General features: G+C 40.8%; 1 protein-coding gene across 7 annotated transcripts in view; it reads left to right on the top strand.

Annotated features, from left to right (window-relative positions):
* The window catches only part of LOC141049777 (heparan sulfate glucosamine 3-O-sulfotransferase 1-like), a 287,725-nt gene that overhangs the window by 258,610 nt on the left and 11,827 nt on the right, over positions 1-17,288 (top strand). The window lies entirely within an intron of this gene.

Here is a 17,288-nt window from a genome sequence, read left to right as displayed (position 1 = left end):
CTCACAGGGTTAAGTGTTCGTGGCCTCTTTCTGGATCTGGGAGGGGTATTTACACTCACTCTTTACCAGGGTTCTCTGTCAGCTATACTGTTGCTTTGGTGTGTCTGACCCCTGGTGTGCGTGTATTCTCCGTTGCTTGTTTGCTTCCCGTGTATGACCCGGCCTGTTCCCTCACTCTGTACTCCGTCTCTCATTTTGGTACTATTGTGTCTTTTCTGGTTCTGACCTCCTGGCTTGGCTATCATTACTCCGTTACAGTTTGTCCCTATTGTACCAGCTATTGCCCGTTCTGGTTTTCTGATCTATTGCTACGTCCTGACTATCCATTCTGTCTAACCCTTTGGTACTGTATTGCTATCTTGTGCTTTGACCCCGGCTTCATCTGTCTATGCCCCTTGGTAACATTGTCCTGTAGTTACCTTTCTATGGGTCACTCTAAGATGTTTAAGGTTGTTAGTTAACATAGCATGTCTGGTGATTGCCAGCTAATTATGCAATTTTCTTTCTAATTGCATATGTTCACAACATGAATATATCCTATGCAGTTCCTGATGCAGAATATTCTACCATTTATATCTGCAGATATGTTTATTGGTAAAAACAGGCAGAAAAAAAATGTTCTGTACAAATAAGTTGTGTTTTCTTTTCTGTCTCCGAAAAGGTCCGTTTGTGTCCTACTTGTTGTGATCATGTGACCTTTTGCCAACAATCGCTCCATCTTGTCGGTCACCCTCCCGATTCACTTGTCATGAAACCTTTTCATGACCTGCTGAAATTGGAAAATCTAACCTTCCCTAAATAACAGATGAGGGATTCTACAAGCTGACATTTTCTATACGATTCTCTCTACATTCCGTTTTGACCCGAAGCACTGAAACATCTCACCGACTGCACCTGCCGTACTTGTAAAGGATCTGCAATCCTGCATGAGTTACATTATCAAATGCTGCCTTCCTAATTAGCGCTGAGCTCGTTATTAGTGCAGAAGATCTATTTCTCCGTGTACTCGTGCCAGTCATGTGTGATATCAAATTATCTGCAGTTTTTAAGATACAGTTATCCCGCTGAAGCCTAAAAACAGCAATTCGGGAGGAATACTTTAACTAATATCTGATCCAAAACTGACCTCTTGCCACGGTCTGCCTATTCCCATCTCCACATACAATATTTTTATAGCTCTTTGCTCAACTAATTAAATAAATCAAAAGGTCATTAATGTAGAGAACTTTACAAGAAATACTATATCCGATATGTATAACTTATTATATAACAAAAAGTAACGGGTAGATATCAGAAGTTGATGGAATGTGACTGTCTCCTAGAAAAATCCTTTTAAATCGGGCAATTTAATGGAAGTCTTAAAAAGGTAGTTTGTATTTAAAGAATCCCCATCACCAGTCTGTGACTGCCCTTTTATTTAAAAGGAATCTGTCAGCAGGTTTTTGCTTTGTAATCTGAGGACAGTATGAGGTACGGGATGAGACACTGATTTCAATGATGCATCATTTACTACGCTGTGTGCTGTTGTTTCCATACAATGAGGCTTTTATCACCAGGAGATTATCACTGCCTGGACCACAGTGCATGCGAGTCCTGGTCCAACCACGCCTCCTTCTGTGATAAGCAGCTCACTGTCGATAGACAATGTACACATAGGACCTAGTGGGGACTGGGTTAGCTTTCTGAGCTCTGCTACATCTAAAAGTTCTGAAGTGCCACAACTGCTGCACCCAGTAAACAAAGTGATACATTACTGGAATCAGAGTATTTTTTCCTACATTATTCTGCTATCACAGGGGGTTTCAAAAACCCGGTGACAGATTCCCTTTAAGAAAACCAAGGGCTGTCACCAACGTGATGATTTAACTAAATATTACTTATTAACCAAAAATGCTAAAACTTGTCCAAACTGAAGGCTTTTTCTAGAAAGTCAGTCTGAACTTTACAGCCCTTTTCACTGTGAAAGTCCGAGATCACATGTGTTACCGCGAGATCTCACTCTTTGCTACATGATTTACTAAGCAGCATCTGAACGGTTCCCCACTCTAATGATGTCACCAATCGTAATTGCCCAGTAAAGGCGCCGGCAGCGCTTGGTTAGTGCAAAGCGAGAGATCGCAATGGATTGGCAAAATTGGTTTGATCAGGAATACACTTTTTTAAACTCCACTAAAACTAACATTTTTAACCTAGTGAAATTCGTCAAATGTATTCATAATCTTACTAGAAGTAGTTGAAACTGAAAAGTAAGCTACACATTGTGAAGACGTTCAATGGAATGGTTGGCGGTTTATTAGTGGCCTCTTTTTGGTGCGGCTACAACAGTTACAAGCAATAAGAAACACAGGGCGATCCCAGGGATGGTTCACTATTCACAATGATTAACAAAAGTAGTGAAACTATCCAGCACATGGATCACTATAAAATGGGATCAATCATTTGGAGAATGAAAAGATGATTTTTACATTTGTTAGTGATTATCTTTTAGTTAATAAAAATTGCACTATGCTCCAGTCTACAATATTCTGATATGCAGTTTGTAGGGTCATTCACATTTTAGATTTTTCTATTGTGGGATTGTCTCTCTCAGTAATACAGGCTGGAGGTGAAATCTGTGTGCATCATGAGGGCTGCAGTCTTTAGCAGCTCATATATCTTCACATCCAGTAATTTCCTTTCTTTTAATGCTTTCCTTTTCATTTTAATTTAGCTTGTCATCTTTGCCTTCATTTATTCACTTTCCCCTCTGCCCACTCCTGTTCTGTGTAAAACTCTCCCATCTGTCCTACTGATATCTCCAAGGCTAGGATCACACTACCAATTTTTTTCATCTGAGAATATTGATCAAATTATTCTAATCACGCTTTGATCAGTGTGTGATTTAGTCTAATCCGATTTTCTCAGCTGTAGAGAATTTATAAAAGAAAAATCTGCATTCAGTGTGTCTGTGAAAATCTGAGGTCCAATGGCAAATTATGCATGTTGCTTTTTTTTTTCCTTGGACCGACTTGATAAAAAATCTGACATCCTCGCAGCCGTATAGAATATCATGGGGACTAGTGCTATCCATCAAACCTATAGATCGTACTTGATGATTATGCTTATATCCATGAGCCCCAAAGCTGATTTCAAATAACTGCGGTTCACGTCCACAATGCTCGAACTGCTGGTCTCCTTACCCGAACTTAGGGCTAGGAGTTTGTAAGCTTGGTATGGAATACCCATAGGCAGCCCAGGCATTGTGGTGTGTACTTGTATATGGACCAGAAAATACGGCTGTCTGCTTTCCACTCACTTCTTTTAGTGTAAGGCCAGTTCAGACAGGAGCAGGCGTTCTGACGGATTTGTAACATTTTTCTAGAGCCCTCAGCTAGATAATGGACTTACAGACTCTCTACAGCAGTAAAATGGTAGAACATTTTAATAAAGACTATTTTGAAAATTTTACTTTGCATTAAGGCAGCAAACAAGCAAAAATCTGTTCAAAGGTTGTGCGTGATAATAGTTTATTTTACACTTGCAGGACAGGTATATTATGGTTACCAGGTTGAATAGCGAGTGATATCGGCAACTTGTGATTCCGGAATGTCCACTGATAGTTATGGCTAATCTTCATATTCATCAGAACATCTAAATACACCTAAAAAATTAAATTTATTAAACATTTTAGTGATTTTGCAAATACTATGCTATGTTGGATTTCATGACCAGTGCCCCGAGGAAACTAATATCCTTTGAACCCTTTATTTCCTAAAATGCTTTGAGTGCGGAAAGATTTCTGGCTCAGATGAATGCAAACAATGTCATTTCTGGCTCAACAGATGAATGTGCCATGTTTCACTTTAATAATTAATTAATACTCCATTATAAATAGTTGATGTCGTTGATGATTATAAATGCAAATGTCAGTTGCATATTTTATCTATGCAAAATAGCTTTTATTTACTTGCAAATAGCTGAAGAAGAAGAAGAAGAGCAAACATTTGGAAAGTTAATCAGCGATTATACACACAGTGGCTTGCAAAAGTATTTTTCATGTTTTCATACCTCACAACCTAGAATATTTTTTCCAGGCCTTCTTTTTGCTGCTAATCTCTTTGGATAAGTCTGTTAACTTTCCACATCATGCCACTGGGATTTTTGCCCATTCCTCAAGGCAAAACACCCTGGGTCCTTCAAGTTAGATGGTTTCCTTTGGTGAACAACAATCTTCAAGTCTGAACACAGATTTTCAATTGGATTAAGGTCTGGGCTTTGACTAAGCTTTTCCAAATCATTTACATGTTTCCTCTTAAACCAATCTAGTGTTGCTTTAGCAGTATGCTTTGGGTTTTTTCTTGTTGGAAGGTGAACCTCCTGTATTTCGCACCATCCATTTTCCCTCAACTCAGATCATTTTCCCTGTCCTTGCTCATGAAAAACATCCCTACAGCATGATGCTGCCACCACCACCATATTTCACTGTGTGAATGGTGTTCTTGGGACGGTGATGAATTGTGTTGGTTTGGCGCCAGACATAGCGTTTACCTTAGTGGCCAAAAAGGTAAATTTGGTCTCATCTGACCACAGCACCCTACTCCATACATTTATGGAGTCTCTCACATGTCTTTTGGCACACTCAAAAGAAGTCTTTCAATTTTTGTGTGGAAGCAAAAGCATTTTTCTGCCCACTCTTCTGTGGTGTATACCGCTTATTGTGATCATATGGACATATACTTCAGTCTCTGCTTGGGAACTTTGCAGCTCATTCAGAGTTATGTTTGATCTCTGTCCTGCCTCTCTGGTTAATGCCCTCCTTGCCTGAGCTGAGGATTTTGTTGGGCGGCCTTCTCTTGGCAGGTTTGTTGTGGTACCATGTTCTTTCCATTTGATAATGGAGTTAGTGTTGCTCCGGGGGATCATCAGAGATTGGGATATTTTTCTATAACCCAACCCTGACTTGTACTTCTCCACAACTCTGTCCCTGACTTGTTTGGAAATCTCCTTGGTCTTCATGTTGTTTGATTAGTGGTGCCTCTTGTTAATGGTGTTGCAGCCTCTGTGGCCTTTCAGAAAAGGTAAAGTGTATATACTGACAGACCATGTGACACTTAGATTGCCCACAGGTGGACGTCCTGTCACTCACTAAGCATGAGACTTATGAAAATAATTGCTTGCATTAGTAATTTTTAGAGGCTTCATAACAAAAGGGGCAAATACATATGCATATGCCAATTTTTAGTTATTTGATCCCATAAATTTAATTCATGTCTGTATTTTTCTCACTTCACTTCACTATATTGGACAATTTAGGACTGATGCATCACACACAAATCGGATTACACAGGCTATAATGTAACAAAATCCATAAAAAGCCAAGGGGAGGTGAATACTTTTGTAAGCCACTGTATATATTAACATTTATTCAGTTTACATAGGGGATTATAAAATGAGGAGAGCAGAAGTGGGCACCTTTCATTATTATTATTATTATTATTATTATTATTATCTTTTTTTTTTTTTTTTTAAACATACACACTCCATGCAGAGATATTTACATGTTTCTATGGGTAAAAGGTTTAAGACCAACTTTACATGTCTGTCATTCATTGTCCGAGTATGGACCATGATGTCCAAACCGATCTTCGGTATCTGACTGGAATGATACTGGCTCATTAGCATATCATATCTGGAGATCCACTGTCTGGAAATCATGGTTTGTACTCAAACTATGAATGATGGATCTGTAAAACCGTCCTTAGGGTGAGCTTATGCATAACGGTGACAGTGCTGGCAAGGTGGGTCCGAAAAGCAGTTTTTGCAATTTTATTGACAAGATGTTTTTGGTGGACTTGTAAACAATCTTTTTGAGGAACATCTACAGCGAATCAAAAGCAGCAGAATGCAAGCCAAATTCCCCAGATTTCTGCAAAAGATGAAAGCAAGTGTCAAGGCATCATTTTATTCTGCTTCCTATGACCTACATGCCCATATTGACTGTTTAGGAAGGTTGATCCTACCAACAGATTCCCTTTAAATGCTTTCATCACACCCTCCTAAAATCTATTGTAAGGTTTCCAATGAAATTACCGTATGTGTTTTGAGATGGGAAAATAAGATTCAATGTCCAATTTGGTAGAGGAACTAATATGAATAAAGAGAAGCCCTGTACAACATTACAGAATAAGTTTATGCTATACCAATTAAAGTCAATTAGATGAAGAAATATAATGACTGTTCCATAAATGGAGACCACTTTGCATATTAATCCCCAGAAACCATATCTTTAATGTACACTTGACATACTTTGACATCAGGTGATTAGTGGGTATCTTTGAGGTATAGCAATAGGGCACAGTCACATGCCCCATAGCAAAGCCCAAAATGGGTCTCTCTGCCTTATTCTGTCATACCCTGATATCATACTTGTCAAAATCAGGGTTGGTAAAATAAGGACATTGAGGTTTCTCCATGGACTGCTTGGGAATGTCCAAATCTTGACAAGAAACACCTACTCGTGAAGTTGTTGAAATATGTAGGGGAAGGGGATGGTAGTTGTCTTTACGAACAAATTCTAGCAAATGGGGCATGTAATTAGTCTTAAAGTGATGGTGTTTATGAAACTAAGCAATTTCCAGACATAAGAAGGTCCCAAGCTTGACCCATTACCCGCATTTTATCGCTTGAAGAGCAATACACATTGTTTCCTCCCGAGTCCTGACTTGTTAGCTTTAACTGGGTCCCTTTTCTCATGGACCTCACAGCAAAAAATTAGGTTGCCTCCACTTTGGGTAAGAAATTAAAGAAGTTGGCCACCTTTTTAGGGGCAATTTTAAGTTTTATTATGTATTTTTAGCTTAAAATTATTTTTGCATTTGGATTTCATTAAAACGTTTGCACCGTTTCCCTTCTCTAACCTCTGGTTTGCACTGACTTTTGCTGGTTGCAGAATGCGTTGACCAAGTATCCATAAGAAACTCTCCCATTGGACCATTAGAATGAGCTCCCCAACTCCTTTTTAGGTAACAGTCAGGCTGGCGTAATACTCGCGTGGGCATCGCATCGCAATCCTCAGACTAGCTGTCGGCTTTCCTGATCTGAGCATGACAGCTGCATAGAAATACATGCTTTCATGCTCAGGTCAGGAGAGTAGACGACCAATCCAAGGATTTTGATCTGATTCTCGAGCGAGAATTACGGTCGTCTGACTGCGTCCTTATCTGTATTTTTTTAGCTCACCTGTCTCAACTGATTTTCGACCACGTCAAAATTTAATGCGCAGGGAAATAGTCTGTAAAAGTCAAACGTAAAACACATTTTTATCTGTAAAAGCAACATTTGTGACCAAACCAAATTAGAAATCTGATTTTCAGCCCTAATACCTTTTTAGCGAGCAATTTGCAGCCTATGGTTCTGGGCAAAGAAGCTAAACTTTTTAACCTGGCAGATGTCTACATTGACTCGTATGCCATTTTCACATACCTAGATTTGAGAACTGCACCTATTTCCTATGATGACTGCAGAATTCCCTCAGGAAATGTACTAGACACAAATTTTGCATAGGAGGCGGTGTGTAAAGTGTAGGCTGTAAGTGTTTGTCATCAAGTTGCTTGTACGGGTCTGTCAGGAAACATTTAGCAGAATTAAAACTGTCCGCCCCTTCCTCCCTAGTTGTCAGGTACACTCGGTATACGGCATCCCGATGAGACATGGGGTCAGGAGGTATCGCCTATTTTTGAGTCCGATGTACAATGTGATCTGGAATGTTACAGCCGGAGTACTTAACAGCACTTCAGTGTGTCTGCAAAGGGCAAAAATATTATTAGTCTGTACGACGTTGCTGGATGTTGTGTACACAGTTCTTCGCTTTGGTACTCAGGGCTCAGAGGTCTCTGTTCAAAAAGCACAAAGGCTTTAGATAAATCATTACTTTAGAACTGCTAGTCTATTCAAATGTACAATGGAAATACATTCTTCTCTAAAGACCTACAGTAAATATTGCAGGAATGAAAATAAAATACATATCTTGAATATACAAAAGGCGGTGTAAAAATCTATATTTGCATCTGTATAAATTCTCAGCAACAAATTTTCAGATATAATCGATAAAGTAAAAAAAAAAATAAAAAAAAAAATAAAAAGGAAAATGACTTCTGATGAATTAGAGCAAACCTTCTCAGGGGCATAATGATCGCGGTCACAGTGGGTGCTACCGTGACCAGGCCCATAAGCAAGTGAGGCCTGCCAATGCTAGCGCCTATTTTGGCTGAATATGCATCTGAGGATGCGCATTCAGCTGAAATGCTGAACCCACGTGTTAATATAGGATCTAGAATACTACAAGGACCTTTACATGCAAGTGGGAACCCAGGTCCAAATTTTGCATCGAGTAAAGGAAAAACACCATATGCACAACTTCAGAAGGTGCTCAAGTAGGGGACCCTACACCATACATGAATAATAAAGAAAACTTGGCACTCAACTTCTTCTGTGACAGCTGACCAACAGTGGATACTGTGTCGCTGATGTCTGCACCCGGCACCCCGCCCACCCAGGTACTATTTGATTCAGGCTCCATGCCCAGCGCCTAGTGCATGACCAGGCACATTTAAAGTGACTACGGTGTTGCTTCTATTATCACACTGAATGCGATTCACTACTATACTGCAGTCTGTTACTGATGAAGGCCAGTGAGGCTGAAACGTCTACTATTTTCTGGCTGTATTAAAAAATACAAAAAAATATTCTAGAAGTTGAGTGCCAAGTTTTCTTTATTATTCAAATTTTGCATCGAGGCCCATCGGACTTTAGTTACACTACTGAACGCACCACTCGCTAACTTAAATGGCTGTGCAGACCATACACCTCCTATGTGTAATTGTGATACTTAGTGGCTCTTAGTCTACAGTTGCTTTCTCCCTCTGTTAGTTTGATGGCCCTTCTTCTGGATTGGGGAGCAGTGTGAAATGGTTGATCAATACTTCTCCCGCTTATTAATTGGTCCTGTGTCCAAAACTTGGCAGAGAACAGGCAGGGAATATGTGGTTGGTTCAGGCTTTCAACATTTTTCTCCAGGCTTCTCCAGTAGAGATTATAGGGAAAAGGAGAAAGCACCGCCCATTGAAAGCGGTTCCACAGCATGCACTAAATTGGTAGAATTCTCGAGTCTAACCCATTTAAAGTCAGAGGTTTAGTGAAAAACAGAACATAAGCCAACACACAACTGATTCAACTCAGATAGGAAATTGTCTGTTTTTCACCGCTGACCAAAGACCTTGTTCACTTTAATATAGCCTTACCCAGATTTTCTTTGCCCTAGATTTTTGGAGCATATGTTCAGTGAAACCTTCTGCAGAAAGTGATATCTTCGTTAACTGCTAATTAAATAGGTGAGAAGGGCAGATCACTACTTGTACGACCTCTTTTTTTTAAATACTGTAGTTTCCCTTGTAAAATAAGAAAAGACCATTGATCGGCTGCAGTGGTCATGTGACATAATAATTTACCAAGAGCACCTGCAGACATTGTGCCGATATCACTGGAATGGTGCTTGTCCAGGAATTGAGTACATGTTTTCATTTTATTTTATATTGTAAACTACATCATTTAAAAAAGGAGTGCTCTGACCTGACCCTGGAATAAACAGATTCACAAAACCGACCCCTTAATGAATACAGATTACAGAAAGACCCCATAATACAGATGCGAGAATTAATGAAGTTCATAAACAAGGCTCCAGAATGAATGTGGATCATTGAGCAGACTCCAAAATGAAAGTGAATCCTAGGCTAGACCCCAGATTGAATGTGACTCCCAGAACAGACTTCAGAATGAATGCAAACCTCAGATGAGGCCGCAGAATAAATACAGATCCCAGATCAAACTCCAGAATTAATGCGGATCCAAGACTAAAGCCCAGAATGAATGCAAATCCCAGACTAGACGCTAAAATGAATGTGGATCCCAGACTAAAGCCCAGAATGAATGCAAATCCCAGACTAAACCCCAGAATGAATGTGGAACCCTGACTAAACCCCAGAATGAATGCAAATCCCAGATTAGACCCCAAAATGAATGTGGATCCCAGACTAAACCCCAGAATGAATGTGGATACTAGACTAGAGCCCAGAGTGAATGCAGATTCCAGACCAAAATTCAGAATGAATAAAAATTCCTGATCAGACTCCACTCCACAATGAATGTTGGATCTCATACCCGACCACAGAATGAATATAGATCTCCGACCAGACCCCAGAATAAATGCGGATTCCTTGTAAGGGTGTGGACTGTATTGCCCTGTTCCTGTCCCTGAAGACAACAATGCTATAACTTAAATAATGTCGTGTATATGTCATGTATATGTTATATATAGATATATTGTCATGTGAAATGTGAACTATGGATTGTGCTTTTAGCGTACTGTATGTTGTGACTAGACTGTAATATGGAATAGTATGAGTACTGCTAATATATTTATGTGACTTAGCAATGGTACAGGACATAAGATAAGGACAATAGGCATAGTATATACTGATGTATTGTTAACGTTTTGGACTGGCCCACAGTGGGAGGGGTTTGTAAGGTTAGAAAAGGGGCTCACTTCCTGGTCATTGTCAAACAGAGAAATACAGCAACAAGGTCAAGTTATAGTGCAGTGGGCTGCTAGGGCCAGCATGTACCAATCATTGGAGGTAGTGGGAGGCCGTACTGATATCCCTTGAGGACATTCCAGCAGCATCTGCAGTCCAAAGTTCAGTGTGATGACTGATGGGCACATCGTGTCCTCTGCCACACAGGGGAAGATGGACGCAGAACTGTGTGAAGGGGAGATGACTTATCACAGGGGCCCTGCAGAACTGGACAGGAAATCCTTGGGGCTGATGGAGTCAGTGGGCTTGGGGATAGTCCAGGAGGAACAAGTGGTAGGGCTGAAGATATGTTGTGCTAAGGAAGTAAGGAATGCGGATTGTTGTGCCCTATCCCACGTTTTACAACTTGAGTTTGAAATGAGCAGTAAATGTTTGCTTGTTGCAATGAACTTAGTGTCCCTTGAATTGTGTGCTTCGGCTCCTGATGAAGGAGGCCTGGAGACAGTGGAGGCCTGCAGCTTACAAGAGATTTTGAGGCACCCCCCACTTGACAGCACACTGGGACCGGTACACCATTTTCCTGTAAAGTGCAAGAGCTGTAACCAGTCATGACTAATGCTCTTGGCAACTTTACATTGTGGTCGACACCAGAATATATACAGATCCAAGAATAAATCCACATAAAAAGCTCTATGACCATCTTCTTGCTTTTGCTTTCGTTTTCCATTCTGATTTGTTTTATTTTTTACTTTAGACAATTTATCCAAAAATAATGTGTGGATGTAGATGCTGACCAGATGCCAGCACCTACATCCAGCATAGACACCTTAGAACAGCAGAGCACCCTTTATGGCAGCTGCTTTGGTTCATGAAGGGTGGTGGGTGGAACTTAAAAACACTAGAGGGGAAAGCTGACAGGAAGTTAGGTCAGACTTTCCTACAGGGGAAGGAGGGAAAGGACGTCGATGCAGCAGCCTCCTGTAAGCTGGAGCTGCTTGCAAGGAAAGAGGATGAAAGAAGGATCAGTTATTCAGAAGGAAGATAGATAAGAACGGAACATGAGGAGGAGAGAGACTGGGGATTAGGGCTTGTGCAGAGCCCTTTCCTAAGTTCAATGAGCCAAGGCCGGGCGCCGGTATCCGCGACTGTGTGTGATACTAATGATCCTACAGCAGAAACCGGAGGAATAGAAGCTGTGACCTCTTTATTCCCACCTAAGACTCAAAGACGCAGCAGCAACGTGTGTGAGCCGGGACATGATTGTATGGAGTCCCCGAAGCAGGCTACAGCTGCCCATCATACGAGTGGAGGTTTAAGTAGCATCAAGAAGGAGGAACTTGAGTGTAATTCAGAACTACAAGTACTTCAGATTAGCGCTAGAAAGAAGACGATCAGAAAAGGCACACGAAAGGGAGTGCTGGAAGGGTTAATTCCATCTGCCTGGGAGTTGGCTGAGTCCCTGACCTGGAGGCTGCGGCACTGAAGCGAGCACCTGTCTGTGCCAGAAACATGAGTAAAAGAATTGGAACTGCACTCAGCTGTGTCATTGCCTTCTTCTTGCAACCCCTTCAGCACTGCTACATCTCTGTGCCTAACACTACACCATCTACCTCAACACCTATTACTACTGCCCTGGGACTACAGCTCTACCTGTGGAGAGCTATTCCATCTTTGCTGCCTTATACCATCTGTCCCAGAGGAGATCTGCACGACAGCGTTGGCTTAACACCTTCATTGCCGAGTACCACAGGTGGCGTCACAAATTATCTACCTATAAACTTTATTCATCTGAATTCCCCCTATTTTACATGGACACCCAGGGCCACGGACTGGGTCACCGCCACCGTAACACTTCCCCTTTAAGACACCAGCCCGGTACCGACTAACCCCCACACCTGCCCTGGGGGTGATCCACATGGACATCTGACATTTTTCATCTGTTATGCACCCTTGCATTTTGTTTACTGGCTTGAAAACACGGATCCTGGTATATGTGCCTTTAAGGAATATGGCTCTTTGCGTTTATGATGCAAATTGCAACTCAACAGTGACAAGAAGGCAATGTCCTACTAGAGAACAGCCTTAAAAGGAATATGTTGGGATGATTTTACTAGTGAACCTGTAAGGTTTTTAGCTTACATTACTCAGATCACTTCATGTGTATGCAATAAACCCACAAAATGTTTAACAGACCGCGCTCCATGTGGTGTCATCTGCCGTGTACGCGCTGTACCTGCTTCTGCATCTCAAATGGCTGCTGTCTCCAAGTTTATATTTCTCATTGACAGACAGAAAAGTTGAGGAAAATTTTATGTGAGAAGAAAAACAGACTTTCCTCCTTGAAAGTAAGAGGGTTTGACAGGTGATGACCGGTGATGACCAGTTCCTGCTGAATAAAATAAGGCAGCAGTGGCCACATTCGCCAAACAAGAAATTGAACCCTTCACTGCTGACTGGATTTTTATCTTAAGTACCCCAGAAACTTTATCCAAGCTTTATGTAATCTGGAATTTAAAGCTCCTTTTCCACACCTAATTTGCAATCCCCAATTTTGATCTTTCGATTATAGCATCATACATGAAGCGAATGAGCGATTCTGCTGGAAATGGAAGTTGGACAGGAAATCTAATTTATTCAATATGATTCAAATGTCTTATTAGGCCTTGGGATCTCAGCAAAATAATCGTAGGGTGAAAAACAATTTATTTTTGATCTCACTTCTTCCCGGGTCACACTTCAGCTTCCCACTCCTGCTCTTAATTCACAGGTCACTGGTCTTCACGCCACTGGTCTCAGATCTTTGACATTTCTTGTGCCCACTAAACTGCAACAGTCAGAGAAACAGTGGCCGAGGGTTGCATCTGTGCCCCAACACGCTGCATAAAAAGGAGGGTATGGCAGGTCAGGATCTGACAAAGTAGAGATGAATGAGGGAGACCAGAGAGCATAAACTTTTCTTTAGTGAACGAATTGATGAAACATATATACATCAGATAGCAGGCATAACTTTTTGAGAATACATCTTCGGCACAATCTAGAAGCAGGAATTTTGTTTACTGTAACATGTAATGGAAGAAATATACTGCCATCTGTAACCACAAACAGATCAAAATGGGATCATCCATCTTCCCTTGAGTAGGCCTCGCCCCCTGAGATGCTTCTCTATGACCTTGAACGTCAAATTCTCAACTTCTAATTGACATGGGCCACAAGCTTCTTGGTGTGCCACTGCTTCTTCAATTTTCTATAGAAGAACATGTACCCAACCTGGCCATCTTCTCCTCTATGACCCTCAGGTCTGGCTACATTTCTACTTCTTATCTAGTATAGGTAACATTTGCTGTAGACCCCCACTTGCCTTAGATTAGTACTCTTTCTGCCAATTAGTTCTTGTTTACTTCATATTGGAATAACCTTTCTGGTCTCCCTTCACACACAAAACCCTTTTCAATGCAGATCTGCTAACATTAGGACCATAGGTCCTTCTCTTTGCAGTACTCTTCCCGATCTGTTTCACAAACAGGAAACTGAGTTTTTCTATGCCCACTTAATTCATCCTTTAATGAGCTGGCCCCAGTAGTTAACCCTGTTTACTGGTTAGCGAAGTCCTGCAGACCCCAAACCAGATAAAACAACATATAAATCATGTCAATGCATTATGTTATCATAAGATCTTCAAGGAAAGTGTTGACAGCTTCTCCATTCCTTTACAAAGCTATTTGACATTACAGCAAAATGCATGTCATGATGTCACATAAGGCCTAGATTGACTGAGGTTGCAAATCCCACTGTGACTTAGGCATACATGAAGAAGTTTTCCATGGGAACATTCCATTTTGATGTTATTTTCTCACAAGTTGAGTGTTCATGATTCACCTCTGTACTCTGTGGATGCCAGCTGAGTTATACTGCCAGCACCTGCCATTAACCGCGATGTGGAGGCACGGAGGGGGGGTCAGCAGGTGCCCAGGGCCGCTAGCCAAAACCGCATGGATCAGGAATCGTCCCGCCGCACACCCTCACTCCTTTTAACATGGGCATTATGCTACTCACACAACACAAGGTGAGGGAAAAACAGTATGGCAATGCTTTATTGAACTACAAAACAGGCAGGTAACACATAGAACAGTTCCAGCAAATACCCAAGATGGTGTACATTGCAGAGTCTCACCCTTCCGCTGACTCGCCGGGATAAAGGCAACTGTTACTCAGAGCTTTCAGGGTCGACTACCCCACCTGTGACACGCACACAGAGAGGAGGTAACGACAAGCAGAGGAGATGACAGTCCATACAGGTACAAGGCCTGTTGACCAGAGGGTCACAACCTGGCTTCTCCGAACATATCCATGGTTCATCAATGGTCAATGGAGCAGATCTGTATTCTTCGAGCCAGGGCTGGAGTCCCCTAAGCCAACATTCTGTAGAATGATAGGTCCATGCCCCTTGTGATTGAGCCATGATGTCTTGGCTACTGTGTTGACTCTGGTCCTTTGATTGTTTTGGCTGAATCTCTGTCTGTCTCTCTGTCTCTGTCTCTCTAAATAGAGGCATGTAACCTATTTTTATACTTATCAAGTGTCCTTCATCCAGTATTTACATAAAGGGTAAGAATGGAGATGAGCTCAAGTAGCATTACTTGATTATTTAATCTATTTGCATAGTTTTTCCTACTCTATTTTCAAAGTCCACAAACTATCTGGCCTACATAATGCATAATTAGCATATCAGTAAGCATCACTAGTCAGCAAGGATAAAAGCACAATATGCTATATCACATGACAGGCTTACACAAGCAAAAGTCTGTTTTCTTGACCAACCAGAAAGAAATGCTTAAATTCAAAAGTCAACATATAGATAACAGTCTACTCTTTCTGGCTTTCTAAAAATAGTTGTCTGGTTAATTAACATACAATGCTGTGTCTTCACACACAGTATCCAGAGTTTGCGCTGATCGCTACTCTCTTACCTTTTAGATGTTGTCAATACGAAAATGGCAACACTTTCATTTTCTTCTTGCAAAGGTCTGAACTTTTGTGAAGCTTATGCAAGTTTGACATCACTGTAATTGTACAGATCTGAGATTCTTGTTCTTAGTTTACAGTTAATACTTAAAAATACCCCCTCCTCCTCTACTTGCCCAAAAATAATTGCAATAATTTTGCACTTTCTTTTCACCATTTCACCTCACTTGAATTTTTTTTTACTATTGTTTCAGTTTACTCAAAACTCCTCATCCTGCAATAACAAGGCCTCCTATGGCTATGTTTATGGAAAACTTATAAGATTTATTTATTTTGGAAGAAGGACCGGAAAAAACACAAGAGCAAAACTGAAAATATGCCCTATCAGGGAACATTAATCAGCGACGCTGTAAAAAGTTTAATTGTAGCCCGGGACTTAATCCTAAACTATATTTTTGTGTATAATTTCCCACAGTGTGACTAGCACAATCCCTTCTAGCTTTGGAATCTCTTGACATTTACATAGACTAAGGGATTCCAGATAAGCAATCTAATTGCCAGCTGCTCATTAACACATCAAGTCTTCCTAAAATTATGGTAATCAATAATACTTTGGGAATGGAGAAATGCCTTATATTAGACTTTTTTATTACTTGGCAATCACTCACATTCTACTAAATAATTAGGAGCCGGCTAACAGTTTCATTTATGTAATTAACTTCTGTCTGACTGTGACACCCCTTGAAATGTACAAGGTGCTCAGCAATCCACTGAAGACCTAAAAATCTCTTTCCATAAAAACAATTTCTGGCTGAATTTTGGGCTACATTTTTTCAGACTCTGACTGAATGATAAAGAAATAAACATGAGCCCAATACTTTCAACAAAACACAATGCGGCAATCCATGGAAATAAGCCGCCATAATAATATTATGTTCCGCTCCATAAACATACAAATTTAGGAGAAAAAAGGGAGCAAACGAATCCAAGTAGTATAAAAATATCAAAATCCTTTATTAAGTGTGAGCACAGACAATATATATAAATAAACAGCAAAGTGGCGCGCACAACTCAATGACGCCTTTCAGGATGGCGGCAATGGGGTTAATGGTGGATGCAGTAGAGATTTACAGGATACTATGGCGAGATTTAGGGAGTTACTGAGAAAACGTACACGTGTTTGGTGGAATTATGAATTTCTGGATAGATGTATCCAAAAAAGTCTGATCCCGAGGGGGCTGCGTATTCAAGTCTTCCCCTCCTTCCTTGAGCTATTGAAATCATATGACTTAAAGACCTTGAATACACTTGAGAGTGAGATTAAGGTCTTGCAGTCTGAGCTGCAAAAGGAACTCACTGGTGATCTTATAAAAAAAATTCAACGATGAGCTTGCTACTGACCTTCAAAAGTGGGTTCAGGATATCCAGACTTTGAAAACTAAAAAACTTAAAAGAGATATACAGGACAAGACAGCCTCTAGAGTTTATAGATGGCACAACCCTAGCGAACGTTCCCGTCAATTTTATAGAAATATGTCACGATCTAGGTCAAGATCAGCATCAACTAAATCTAATATTTCTGTGGATGAGGATAATTCGTCACAGTCTTCGCACCCTGGTGGGAACTCTACATATGATCATGTTGCAAGACGGATTGTAACGCGCCAATCTGCTAAAAATAAAGGCGCTACGGGAGGCAATCATTCAGAGGGTTCCACTGCCGGTCTCCAGGTGATCAATCTTTCCTCATATGGTCTC

Source organism: Dendrobates tinctorius, unplaced genomic scaffold (assembly GCF_039654945.1).
Source record: "Dendrobates tinctorius isolate UK_male_01 unplaced genomic scaffold, ASM3965494v1 ptg000147l, whole genome shotgun sequence".
In the NCBI taxonomy this organism is placed as follows: domain Eukaryota; kingdom Metazoa; phylum Chordata; class Amphibia; order Anura; family Dendrobatidae; genus Dendrobates; species Dendrobates tinctorius.
Note: the sequence above shows the minus strand (reverse complement) of the source record. Positions and strands in the feature narration are given on the sequence as shown.